This window comes from Corvus brachyrhynchos, unplaced genomic scaffold (assembly GCF_000691975.1).
Source record: "Corvus brachyrhynchos isolate BGI_N302 unplaced genomic scaffold, ASM69197v1 scaffold7, whole genome shotgun sequence".
Taxonomy (NCBI): Eukaryota; Metazoa; Chordata; class Aves; order Passeriformes; family Corvidae; genus Corvus; species Corvus brachyrhynchos.
The window spans coordinates 3854754-3867295 of NW_008239054.1; the positions used below are offsets into that span (position 1 = coordinate 3854754).

Sequence of the window (12542 nt, forward strand, 5' to 3'; positions counted from 1 at the left end):
AAAAGCATAACAGGAGGCAGTTTTTATGCACAAATTACTTCCTTGTTTCAGAAATGATCAGTCTTCAAAAAAAAAAAAAAAAAAGATAATCAGAAGCTGCTGATGGTCAAAAAGTGCAAAGGTGGCTAAAACCTAAAATGTGACAGCTTAGAGATATTTCCATGGCATCTTGTTTCCATGGCTTGAAGTTCAGGGGGCTTACATTTTTCTATGAACTTGACTTCCTGTCCAACCAGTCCTGACCAACCTGGTATAAGGAGAAGCCTTTTTCCTTTTCTAGGGGATCATGGGAATCTGATACCAAACAGCATCATGGAAGATCTAGTCAAGTCAGAGAAATAAATGGGAGTAAAAACATTTCAAATCACATGTGGGTAGAACTGTTACTTCCAAGTGCCAGTTTGTGAGCTTTGACTAACACTGGAAGAGCTTTTTGGTCAGACTTTTTCATGGGAAGCAAGTATTTCTGCCCAAGTGGGGTGAAAAAAGCAGATGGAGTGGGCATGTAGTGTTTATCATTGAGGTATTTTTCTGCTGAAATGAGTTTCTGAAACAAAGTATTCAATCTTGTGCCATAGCACCACATGAGCAGGATGTGGCAGAATGTTGTCATAGCACCACATGATCAGTATAAGAAGGATGAGCAGCCAAAACCCCAGCTACACATATTTTTGGGCACCTGTTAGTAGACACCAAAAGTTCCTTGGATCTTATCTGTAGCTGTAACAGAGAGATGAATGAAATACAATACTTGAAAACAATAAGGAAAAAAAGCACTAAATATTTTGAGTGTAATAGAACTACATGCCAGCAGGCAGCAGGGATTCACAGAATGAGAGTTTCGTTAAGTTGTTGTATATGGATTCATACAGAGAGATGTATGAAAAAAATACTTACTTAGAATTTATGTGATGTTCTGAGCAGAAAAGAAGACAGTGCTTGTTAAAAGAGCCCAGTTTATTAATTTTTATGTCAGACAACGTAAAGGTTGGATGAAGAAAACTAAAAAGTGCTGTCAGGTGACTCTGAAGGGATCCTGCAATACTTGTTTGTTAGGTACACTGTCTTAACCAGTACCAATTCTGAAGTTACTGATTTTTGATAATCCTTTGAAAATGCCTAGTGAACAGTCACTTTTTTGCAGTGCAACTTATTACAGGCTGCTGAGCTGGACTTAGCACTGGAATAAGCTCTAAGAAAAAGGCAAAGATGTCATTCTTAATAAAGTAGGTCTCAAACAAAAATAGGAGAAGGAGATGCAGAGGGATCACTCAAAAATCCTAATTGCCTTGTTCTAGTTGATTATTATTGTTATTTACACATGCTGCTGCAAATTATACCTAGCCTGAGTCAGTACAATTTGAGACCTGCCCTGGTCTCAAATATTTGTTGAGTAATAAACATTCTTATGTGCAATGTACCTCCTTTTCTTTGGTATAAGAACACAGTTGTGTATGAAAGGGTGTAGGAGACACCTCGATATATTTTCATTATAATTTCTTTCAAGGACAGCTGCTATCCTGCCTGGGCTCCTACAGAGTCCCTCTAATACTTGAAGCATATTTTTTGCTGGTTGAAGAGTAGGTTGGGTAGTCACATTCATATGAATTGGAGGCTTAATGAATAAGAGTGCTTCATACTGATGCTTAAAGACGTTTTTCCTCCTGAGCTTGCTCTTGTGAGATTTATTATGAGGAAGACTATTCCAGGCCAGTATTTGCTAAGTGCTTAGTTACAACTGAGATTTTTTCAATCTTCTGTCTACCTAGATATTCACAGTTTCCACAAAACTCAACCTTGAGAAATGCATGCGTGTGTAGTTAGTGTGTGCTCTATTTCTCTGCAGTGATATTGCATGGAATGCACTTGTGTATTCTGTGTAGAGAATCAGCTTTCAATTTCCTTATTCAAGGCCCAGTGTAGTTACAGTCTTCTGTGGTTTTGATTTTCACTGTAGAACTTCCACAGACAGCTTTACTGGTGCTTTATAATGAGTCATGGTAGTCTGCTAGTCTCATCTGTTTCTGCCTAATCTCATCTGAAAATTTTAAAGTAATACTGGGTTTCCTTTTTACTGAAATTTTAACCTGTGGGATAAAATATAAAACATTACTAAGATATTGTCATTCAACATGATTCAGTCTAGCTGTTATATTTCCTTCAAAATCCACCCCACTAGCTAACATGCAGAAGCATTGAAGTTTCTGACTCTGTGGATAAGCTCAGTGTTGAAATCCCTCTTATTTGTTTCACCATTTTGAACACTTTAACATATTCCACCACAAGATCTCTCTCTGCACAGAGATATTTTAAATATCTCTGTTAGAGCAAGTTCAAAGGATGATCTCTCTGACATGCATTCTTCAAAGCACGACTATATTTCTCCACAACAAAAAAAATGTGTCTTACCTCTCCCCCTTCCTACTGTGAGTTGTGCCAGAGCTGTCATTTTTTCAGTAGGGATTGTTTATAAAAAGGACCTATATTCTGCTGTTCAGCACAGTAGAAACCCTTGAGTTTTCAGTTTCAATGTATAAATATTGATTTTTGTACCTCACCAGTTTTGTTAGTTAACTCAAAGGTTATAGCATTTTTTGTTGAATGAATGTCTTTAAGGAAATAAAATACGGTACATTCCTGAGGACTAAGTACTTGTTTCAGAAAGTGACCATTTAATCCCAGCAGCTAACTATAGTCTATTTGGGGTACTCTGTCTTGGATCTGATGTGTTTTGTTGCTTAAGAAAGCCATTGTCAAAAATGACCACAGATGGCTGTTTATGTTCAAGCTATGCTAAATTTACACATAGACTCATGTTAAAGATATCAAAGCTCTTGGTTCTTGTTAGATATGTATAGCTATTCTTGATGCGTTTCCTATAACAGTTTATTTAATTCTGCATATGTTAGATTAAACATAAGTATTATTCCTCATTAGAAAGCATTGGATTTTGCATGACCCTCTTGATTTCGCATTTCTGTTTTCAGTACTTCAAGAAATTAAGAACAGAGGTTAAGTTAGAACTGGGAAAGGTCCCATGCTTTGATTCAGTGAAAGTGCTCTTCATAAAAAGCCTTTATAGCTAGTTATCCATGGAAAAATTTCACTTTGAACCTCAGGCTCATGCTGTGGGATTTGATTCCTAGAAGTCATATTTGTGGCTCAGTGACCAACCTTTGCTCCCCTTCCTGTGAACCTGACTTCAGAACTCCAGCCAGCTGGAAAGCACTGTGTAACCAGAATGAGAGCAACCTCAGGCTTGCAAAGATTATAGATAGAGGATACTTGGCAATATGAAAAATCATCCTCACTGGTGTATATTTCAACACTTCTCCGAAAGCTCAGTTTTGCAGGTTGTTGAGCATTGCTTGGCCACCATCAATTCCTTCTGAAACTAGTGGACTAAACCCTCAGCTTCATAAATCAGGGAAACTGCTGCTGTCCCAAATATATGCTTGATTACTACACAAAAAAGTCACGCCAGACCTGAAGATGGTCTGAGTTTTCAGGTCTGCATATTTTAAGTCTTCAGTTCTACCCAATGCTTTTTGGTACTAGGAAAAGTTTCTGATCCAATAGATTTGGGAGGGGGTTTTGATGCACAGATTAGGAAGTTCCTTTATTTTTTTCTTTTCAGAGAGTAATTTTTTTTATTTTTCTCCATAAGCATTCTGCATCTCATTCCTCCTTCACTGATTAAGACGAAGTGAAAAGCCACCTCTGACTTACCAGCAATTCTGCTTTCAAGTACCTTCAGATGACCTTTGATGTGTAGCACCAGATGTGCAATATAAACAGGAGGTGACATTCCAGTTACTCTGTCCAGGTAGTCTCTGCCTCAGACTTGAGGAATTGAAGACTTGATGGTGTTCCTCAGAAAATACAAGAAACAGATCTTCATTGCATTGAGGAGATTGTGGAAAAAACAAAGGGAGAGTGAACACAGCAATTCACATAACTCAGTAACACCTCCTGCTTTTCTCAAAAAATCCACAAGTTTGACAAACACAAACAAGAGGAAGAAGGGAATGGGACATGAAAGGATAACAAGTATTCTTGTGTCTGCACTTGTCCCCATTCTACAGTCTTCCAGAGAGCCTCACAAAGTGCTCCACACCAAGTGAGGCTTTTCAGCTTCTGAGCCGTGGCAGCTCACCCATAGAAACGGTTTCCCAGTAACTTCCACAATCTTGCCTACATGGAGAATGCCAGCTCAAGGCTTTTTGTCAGAAGGCTTTTTGTGCATTAGTGAATCAGAATGTCAGACTTGCAAGAAGGCACTCCCTGCTCAGAATCACTACTTTCTAAATGTTGCTCCTTTCATATTTGTTCAGCAGTGTGTTCACTCCTAGCTCTCTCCCTCTGCCAGGTTTTCATTCCTTTCTGTTTCATAATCATCATGAAGGAGGTATTTCACACTTACCTTCAGTGCCTGAGCGACACAACTGCAGATTTTGTTTGGGGCAGCAATCTGACTCCAGTTGTGCAAGCCTGTCTTCACAGCATCAGTGGTGCCAATTTTATCTGCCTCTTAGTACATAGTTAGGAGCAAATGTTCTTGCTATGCTGTTTGTTTAGTTAGAATCTGAGTGTTACATCTTTCCCTTTGAATTGTACCTGGACATAAAGAAGGCTCAACTTTTCACAGCTCTTTTACAGTTTAATGTACTGCAGTTTCTTTGGTCACTGAAAGTGTCAACTTTACTATAAGGAAACAACACCTAGCAAGCTGTCTCAATGAAGATGAAGGTATTGCCTCTCCATAACTGTCTTCCTAAACCTTTAAGCCTTTCCTAGCCCAGATTCCTGTCAAATTAATAGGAATGCAAGAAATCTAGGACAACAACTTAAAACAATTACCAAGATCAGTCTCTGTTTGAATAATGCAATAGTTGTATAAATATCCACTACATTTCTGTTTGCATTACTTCTGGCAACTAATCCTTCAAGAAGCCAAGGGGTTCATCAGTGAGAACAGCTGATAGCTTACATAACCTTGTTTTGATGCTTGTTTTAATTGTGAATCCTTGCCTGGATGTACATAAGAAAAACTTGCAGCTAAAATTCCATTTGCTACATATTATTTTTTTTTTTAAATTGTATTTTATATATGGCACAATAGCTAGCAAAGAAGCTGCATATACTCTTTGAGATAACTTTCTATTTTTAGGGTGGGTCTGTTTAAAAATTATTTGTGTAATGACTGTTGGGGTATGGCAGTACAAATCTTACTGTCAATAGAACTAAGAGGAAGAAAAACAATTGAGAGAGCACATTAGCCCTCCAGAATATATACTGTTAGTTCCACAAGAAAATACTTACTGAGCTGGCAAACACTGGGCAAGGTTTTCCTTGCTGCAGATAAAGTGAGTGCAGCTCCTCATTCCCATTTTAAAACAATATTTGCAATTAAATGTCTAACCAAATATATGTATACATATAAACATGAAACAGATTTACTGGTAACTATTGGTTTAAACTCTCAGCATGTGTGCACCCCAGTCTCCTTCTTTCCAGAGTCTTTGCTTCATACTACGCAACATCCGTTTCCTGCTATGTATTGGTGCTCAGCATCTCTGGGAATTAGGGGGGAAAAGACTTTGAGAAAGAGAGCACTATCCTCCTTCTTTTAAAAGAAAAAGCAAATGTACAAAAACCAAACTTAAGACTTAAAAAAGAGTAATTTGGGACATGGGGCACTGACAAGGCTATAGCCTTCCATACCCTTGCTCTTGCCCTGTGTTCCTCCCAGGTAAAGGCAAAGTATCTAGCAGTGTTTTCACCAAGGATGTGCCATGAACAGACAAGATGCCATTCTGAGACTGGTGTCCAAGCAGCAATATTCTTGACTAATTTTGAATCTTCTGATACTAAATACACTGTTTTAATTAACATAATGCCTTTGTGTGAATCTCTGTTTAACATAACCTGCATGAGAAATTCTTATCCTTGCTCCTTTAGAGTGACCTAAAATAGATGTGTACAGTCTCTGAAAGGCACCAAACTTCCACAGTGTTTTCTGTGAATCTTCACATGGGTACCATCAAGGATCTGAGTCTTGCCCTTTTGATAACCACACCTGAACTGATGTACCTATACCTTGAAGAAACTACTGTACTGAAATATTATTTGGTGAATCAACATCTATAAAAATAAGGCTCCTTTTAGTCTCAGTGAGATAGGCATTTTAGGATGACAAGCCTCTCAGGAGAACCATCAATTATAAACACCAAGCATTTCCCTTCTTGAAGACCTTGAGAAGTTCCCTTAAGTATGCCTGTTGATCAATGTAGAGAGCTGGGAACTTTAAGAGGCCATTCTGTTATTAGATGGACCAAGATATACTCAGTGAAAAGCTAAAGCTAATCCTAACCCTAAACCTAACCCTAATCCTAACCCTTAGAAAGACAAAGTTACCCTCAGTTAACACTAAAGCCAAACCCTAATACTAATCCTAACCCTAACCCCTAACGCTACACGCTAACCCGAATCATAATGGTAATCATAACCCTAAAGCTAACCCTGTAACCCTACCCATAAACATAACCCCTAAGCCTAACCCTGACCCTAACCACAACTCCTAACCCTAACCCCTAAAGCTAACCCCTAAGGCTAATTGTAATCCTAAACCCTAACGCCTAACCCCTAACCCTAACCCCTAACCCTAATCCTAACCCCTAATCCTAACCCTAACCCCTAACCCCTAACCCTAACTCTAACCATAGCCCCCTGGTAAATGAAATGTTTTAATTTATCCTGAAAAGACCTAAGAAATATTTCTGTAGGAACATAAATAATAATAAGTGTTGCAAGGATCATAAAGGTATTCAGCTATGATCTTACAGACCCCCAGGCATCCCTCCTTAGGGATCAGTGAAAGGTAATTGACAATAACAACTCACTGTTAAAATTTTTAATTTTGTTATCTAGGAACCCATGCATTCATCGTAAAATTATTGGGGTATATAAACAGAAAAAAATCCCTGAAAAACACAGAGAAATGCTTCATCACAGCCAAATGATTTAAGCATGCCAGATTATGATACAATTAAAGATACTCCTTAAATAGCCCAAAATCATAAGGGGTTTTGTTGATACATCTAGAGACAATAGTTATCTTGCACCACTTCCTCCTGGGAGCTCCATTTTCCATGTTATTGTGTTTTCATGGGACTCACTGAAGCTTCATTTCTCCTAAAACCAATCATCCTGAAATAGGTCTGTGTTTCTGAGTCAGTTTTCCCATCTTATATTTATGAGGGAGAAATGGGATATTTGAAGTGCGGTGCTGCGGTTGTCCATGTGCCTGTCTGTAGTGTCTGCTTGCCTAGTAGGTAAAGAGTGAGACCTTACAAGAGTCCAATTCTTTGAGCTCATTCTGTTCACACTGATGGCAAAGAACAAAAGTAAAAAGCCATGTAAAAAGACAGAGGCAGTTCACCTCAGAAGACCACAGCCAGTGAAAGCAACAGGCACATTTACACAGATGCTGGAGAAAGATGTTACAGATGTTGGAGGAGGTTTGGTGTTAAGGGCATACTGTCAGAGAGGGGATCACTGATTCACCTTTATTTAGTGCCCGGCAGCATTTGGAGAGTATTTCCCTTTCTCCTACTTGTATTCATCCAAATCTATGTAAATTACACTGCCTGAGGTTCTCATGACTAACCAAGAGGGACAATTTCCATTAGCAACTTTATAGAGGACTGTGTAGGTAGTGATGCAGGCAGTTGAATAAGAAGAGATCACACAAAAGGATTTTGTTCCGAAATGAAAATCTACAAAGGAAAATAAATCACCATCCCACTAGGTAGCTTAACCTGAAGTGAAAATTGTGCTTATGCAACATTTGGGTGTTTAAACATTGCATTAGAAACACAGTTAGTTTTACTCAGAAGCAAACATTAGAATCGTCAATTTACAGCTGCCTAGAATTTTTTTTCAAACACAGACCAAAAAATCCCAAGACTTCATACTGAATTTATTCATTCATGGTGAATTTTCCCAAGCCAGGCCCACAGGCTTTTTTCCTAGGTGCTCAGGAGGGTGGCATGCCCAGACCTAATGTCTGCAGTGTTTCAGTATGGCAAGTGCTAAGTTTGAAAAGGTCTGTGATTTTTCTTCTGCTCTTTTTTTCTTCAGGAACATTAAAAAAATTCTGATGTGATTGTCATTGTCTTAAGGGGTCAGATGTCTAGTAAGTGGAAAATGGGAAATGTTTGAGATGGTAGTTTGAGTAAGGCTTTGTATGTGCTTTGTAAATGGCTGTTCAGTTGTACAGAAATAAATAGAGACTTCAAATTAATATCTTGTCTTATTAACACATGAAAATTCCATTCAAATTATGCAAAAATAGTATATTTCCTTGTCCATAAAATGCTCTTAGGGCATAGTAATTGATAATAACCAAATACAATGGAATAGGTCTTGTTATTTTTTACAGAAACTTATCAGTTTTGTAAGTAAAAGTATGTGGAGAAAGATAACAGATGAGATTGCTCATTTGGGACAGCTTCTCTTCAGGTTATTAATCTCTTCTCTTAAATGTTGATCAGCTACTCTGAGTTCCTCAGTGAAATCACTTCTGGGAGTAAACCTGTATTATCTGTGTGCAGTATGACTTGACAGAGGTAAGCAGAATGATTAAAATCTTTAAATTTTCTTAAAATAGAGAGTGACAGAGAGATTTGTCATTTCAGTGGTGACTTTTTTCACCTTTCCTTTTGCCATGCAAATTTTGCCATCAAGTAGGCTTCAGTTTTGAGCAAGTTGTTAATCAGTTGAGGGGTGTGTGCATGTGTGTGTGTGTCAGAGATTTTAAGTGCATGTGGTTAGTTTTTCTAAGGAGCTTAAGACCTAAAACCTCTTCATGTGTCACAGGCTAAGATCAGGGCTCAATCTGGTGAGCTTTTCTAAAGAGCTGGACATAAAAGTGAGGAGTCAAACTCAGGTGGTATGAAATCATGTGCTGCAGATTGATTCTGCAAAAACAGACCCAGGAAAACCTTCAGGAGGCAGATACTTCCCTCTAGGGTAGCCCTTTAACAACCTGTTAGGTTTTCATGAAAGCAATTTCTCTTAGCTATTAAATCAGTGAACTCTTCTTGGCCAATATCCCTTCCCAGTTCTCAGAGGCCTCTCTGGAGCATCAACATATAATGCTAGAATAAAAAGGGAACAGTAAAGCCAGAGTTCATGTGGCTCACTTCTTCTATATCCCTATGTTTACAGATGGTAAGATGGGATCTCTTTGAGGTCATTTGTTATTTCCCCTGAAATTTTCTGAAATCGCCATACTTGTGAGATTATTCTCTAGTTCTCTATCCTACTACAAAAATATTTGGATGGCTGTGCTGCTACACTGAAGTGCTGACAGGTAAAAAACTATGGTGATCTCTGCCACATGTTGATCCTTACACAGGCAAGGAGTTCCATATTCGGGTTCAAGACTGAAACAGATGCTGGTCTTCAGCATTTATGGCAGCAATTTCAAGCTTTCGGGTGACATCAGGAATATGCTAACATTTTGAACGATGAACCCACCTGTTCATCCATCATTCAAAACTCCTGTTCTTGAGCAAACCATACTCTGGTTTGGGATCTAGAGTCTCCTCTGAAACCTATGTGTGTTTTGTATGTAAATATGAACAAATCAATGAGTATCTTAAGTGATGAGATTTTTCTTTCCTCTTCCAAATTGGTTTCACCTGAAAGGAAGGCTTACTATAGACCAAACAACTAATAGGAGTATTTCAATCAAGTGAGGCACTTCAGTCAGCAGTTCCAAGATTCACTGAATTAAGGTCATTGACAATGCTAATTAACCACTAGAGCATTAAATCTTTCCACCTGTAGAGAAGTTCTTCATGAATCATGTTTCAACATTACAAATCTTTAGAAGTGAATTACAATAGTGGCAGTGCTTCTGCTTCTTTAGTGGAGGGAGGGTGTGTCAGGGATAGATCATAAATAACCAGAGATGGTTTCATGGTTCAGACCCTGAAATTTGGCAGATGTGATTACTGGCCTGAGCTCTACCCTCGCTACAGGTTGTTTTTTGTATGAGCATCATATCTTAGTTTTCTAGCAGTAAACCAGTAATTGGCATTTTCATGACTGAAAGGGTTATGAAGCACTTGGGAACAGGCTGCCCAGGAAAGTGCTTGAGTCACCATTCCTGGAGGTACTTAAAAGTCATGTTAATGTGACACTGAGGGACATTGCTTAGGGATGGACTTGGCAGTATTAGGTTGAGTGTTGGATTCTATCATCTTAAGGGACTTTTCCAGCCTAAATGTTTCTATGATTCTATGATGTATTTTTAGGGGGAGTGGCTTAAATTATGTGATCTTAAGTAATCAAAATTTATGTCAGTATTTATAGTAAGTTTAAGAAACTGAATGGGGAAATTAAAGAAGAAAGGCAGCATTTCAGTCCTCAGTTCTACATTAATATTGTAGAGTTTTATTTTCCAACACATTCAGCACAATCTTTTAAAATAGTAAATTCTATTCAGAAAATTATTGCTCAATCATTATTATTCAGCATTATTCAATTAAATTCATGTGGGTTCTCATTTGGTGCTTTCACACTGTATTTTCATTGTAGGTCGTAAGAACCATGAATTTATTCTATCTGGTAAAACGAACATAAGAAGAAAATAACACCTACATCACATACTTACTTAACATTACCTATAAATGCTTCTCTTTGTTCTTTCATAGTATTTTGTAAAAAGAAAATTTATTGTAAATTCAAGGCTGATGAGTACTTTTGCACCTTGAGATAGTGTACATCCATTAGAAGTTTTGAAACTTTTTTAAGGGAAGGGTTAAAGCCTTTGTTTTGAAGTCTTTGAAGGGTAATATGGATCATAAAGCAGAGCACAGGTGAGCAAACATCTGGTTAAATATGTTTTGAGGTAACCTGTAGAAGATACAGATGGGGTTTGATGCTTTGTTTGGGTAGGGTTTTTTGGAATTTTTTTGCTTTTTCACATGTTCAGTCCTCTATAATCGAGATAGGTCAGGTTTGTGGGGGACCAAAGCTGCATGTCCAGTCCTGAACTGTCAGTCAAGTTGATAAGTATGTTAACTGCTTCTGTGAAAAGAAAGGTGGTATGGAAATCATGAGTTTTCACGAAGTAACATTTCAAAATGTTTCATTGGCTTGAGTAACATTTTTTCTGCTCATAAACTTCTAATTTTTAACATCCAAGAAGAGTCTAATTTGACTGAATGCAATTATGAGTTGGATTTTCTCTTCCCAAACTAATCCTTCTCAATTCTGCATCAAGGGCTTTTTCTTGGGATTTTTTTCTGCTACTATTACTGTTCTTATTTGCTTAATAATAGTTGCTTTCTCCTTGTAGTCCAGCTAGGTATTATTCTGTCCTGAACTTATGTCCATTCTCTGTTCAAAGGAGAAATAGCTGTTCTGCATATCTACATTTCCCAAACCTTTAGGCAGTACAATAGTTACAGAGTACAATAGGACACCACTTTGACCATGAATAATTAATGTCAGCATGCTTGCTTTCGGTTTACATTTGATTCAGTAGACCAGTGTCAGTAACAGAGATGCTAAGACTAGATTTTACTGGCAGTTCAAGAAGAGCTGTTGGATATGGCTTTTAGGGTACTTGAGAACATTTTTATTTAACTTCTGGTCAGGTACCACGCCTGACGTTTCACAACCTGTCTCCCTACTGCATTAGTCTTGTTCTACCAGACACCATTCCAGTGACTCCAAAGAAGTTTTTCACCATATAGCAGGGAAATACAACAGGACATCAGGTCCAACTAAGTATGATATTTGAGATGAAGTGTAGAGACCTAGAGTGTCTTTACCTTAAAAGATTTTTTATGAATTCTTTTTTATGTGTAATGATGCTTTTATTGTCATATTGGATGTAGTGACAGTATCAGTTACCTAGGGTGGGTTTGTTGGCTAAAATCAGCTTTTGCTAATTATGATCCAAGTGCTGTGAAGCAATACTTTAGGTGGAATGACTCATCCTGGAAATAGTATTTTAGGTGAACCAGAGGGTAGAACAATGTGATGACAAATGAGCTGATGCACTAACCTTGTTCATGTGACTAGCCAATAATACCTCTGTGTTGGTCTGCTTTGGCTCCCATAACAAATGCAGATAGGGTTACTCTTTTCACGTGGTTTTGGTTTGATTTTCTTCTTTCTTTTTTTCACCTTCTTGTAAGAAATACTGAAAATTATATACTGGACCTAAGACTTGTCAGAGGAAGTTGAGATCCTGTTTGTCAAGAGTACAAAAGTTAACTATTAAATAGCTATTTGAAGCTATGACACAAGCTTTGTCAAACTCATTTTTCCTGCCTGCTGTGCTCAAGGTATTACTGATGTCCTCTGCTTTAAATGACATAGAAATCATGGTATTTTCTTGAAGGAAGCCTCTGTGGGGTTTATTATTGGATGGAGCTGTTGACTGATTTAGGAGTTTCAATACCATCCTTTTTCCGAAGTCTTAGAAATCTGCTGAAATGAATGACTGAGTGTTAGCCATA

At 37.9% G+C, this 12542-nt stretch overlaps 1 protein-coding gene across 11 annotated transcripts in view; it reads left to right on the top strand.

Moving 5' to 3' along the window:
• Positions 1–12542, top strand: part of LOC103619037 (poly(rC)-binding protein 3) — a 495171-nt gene that overhangs the window by 17300 nt on the left and 465329 nt on the right. The window lies entirely within an intron of this gene.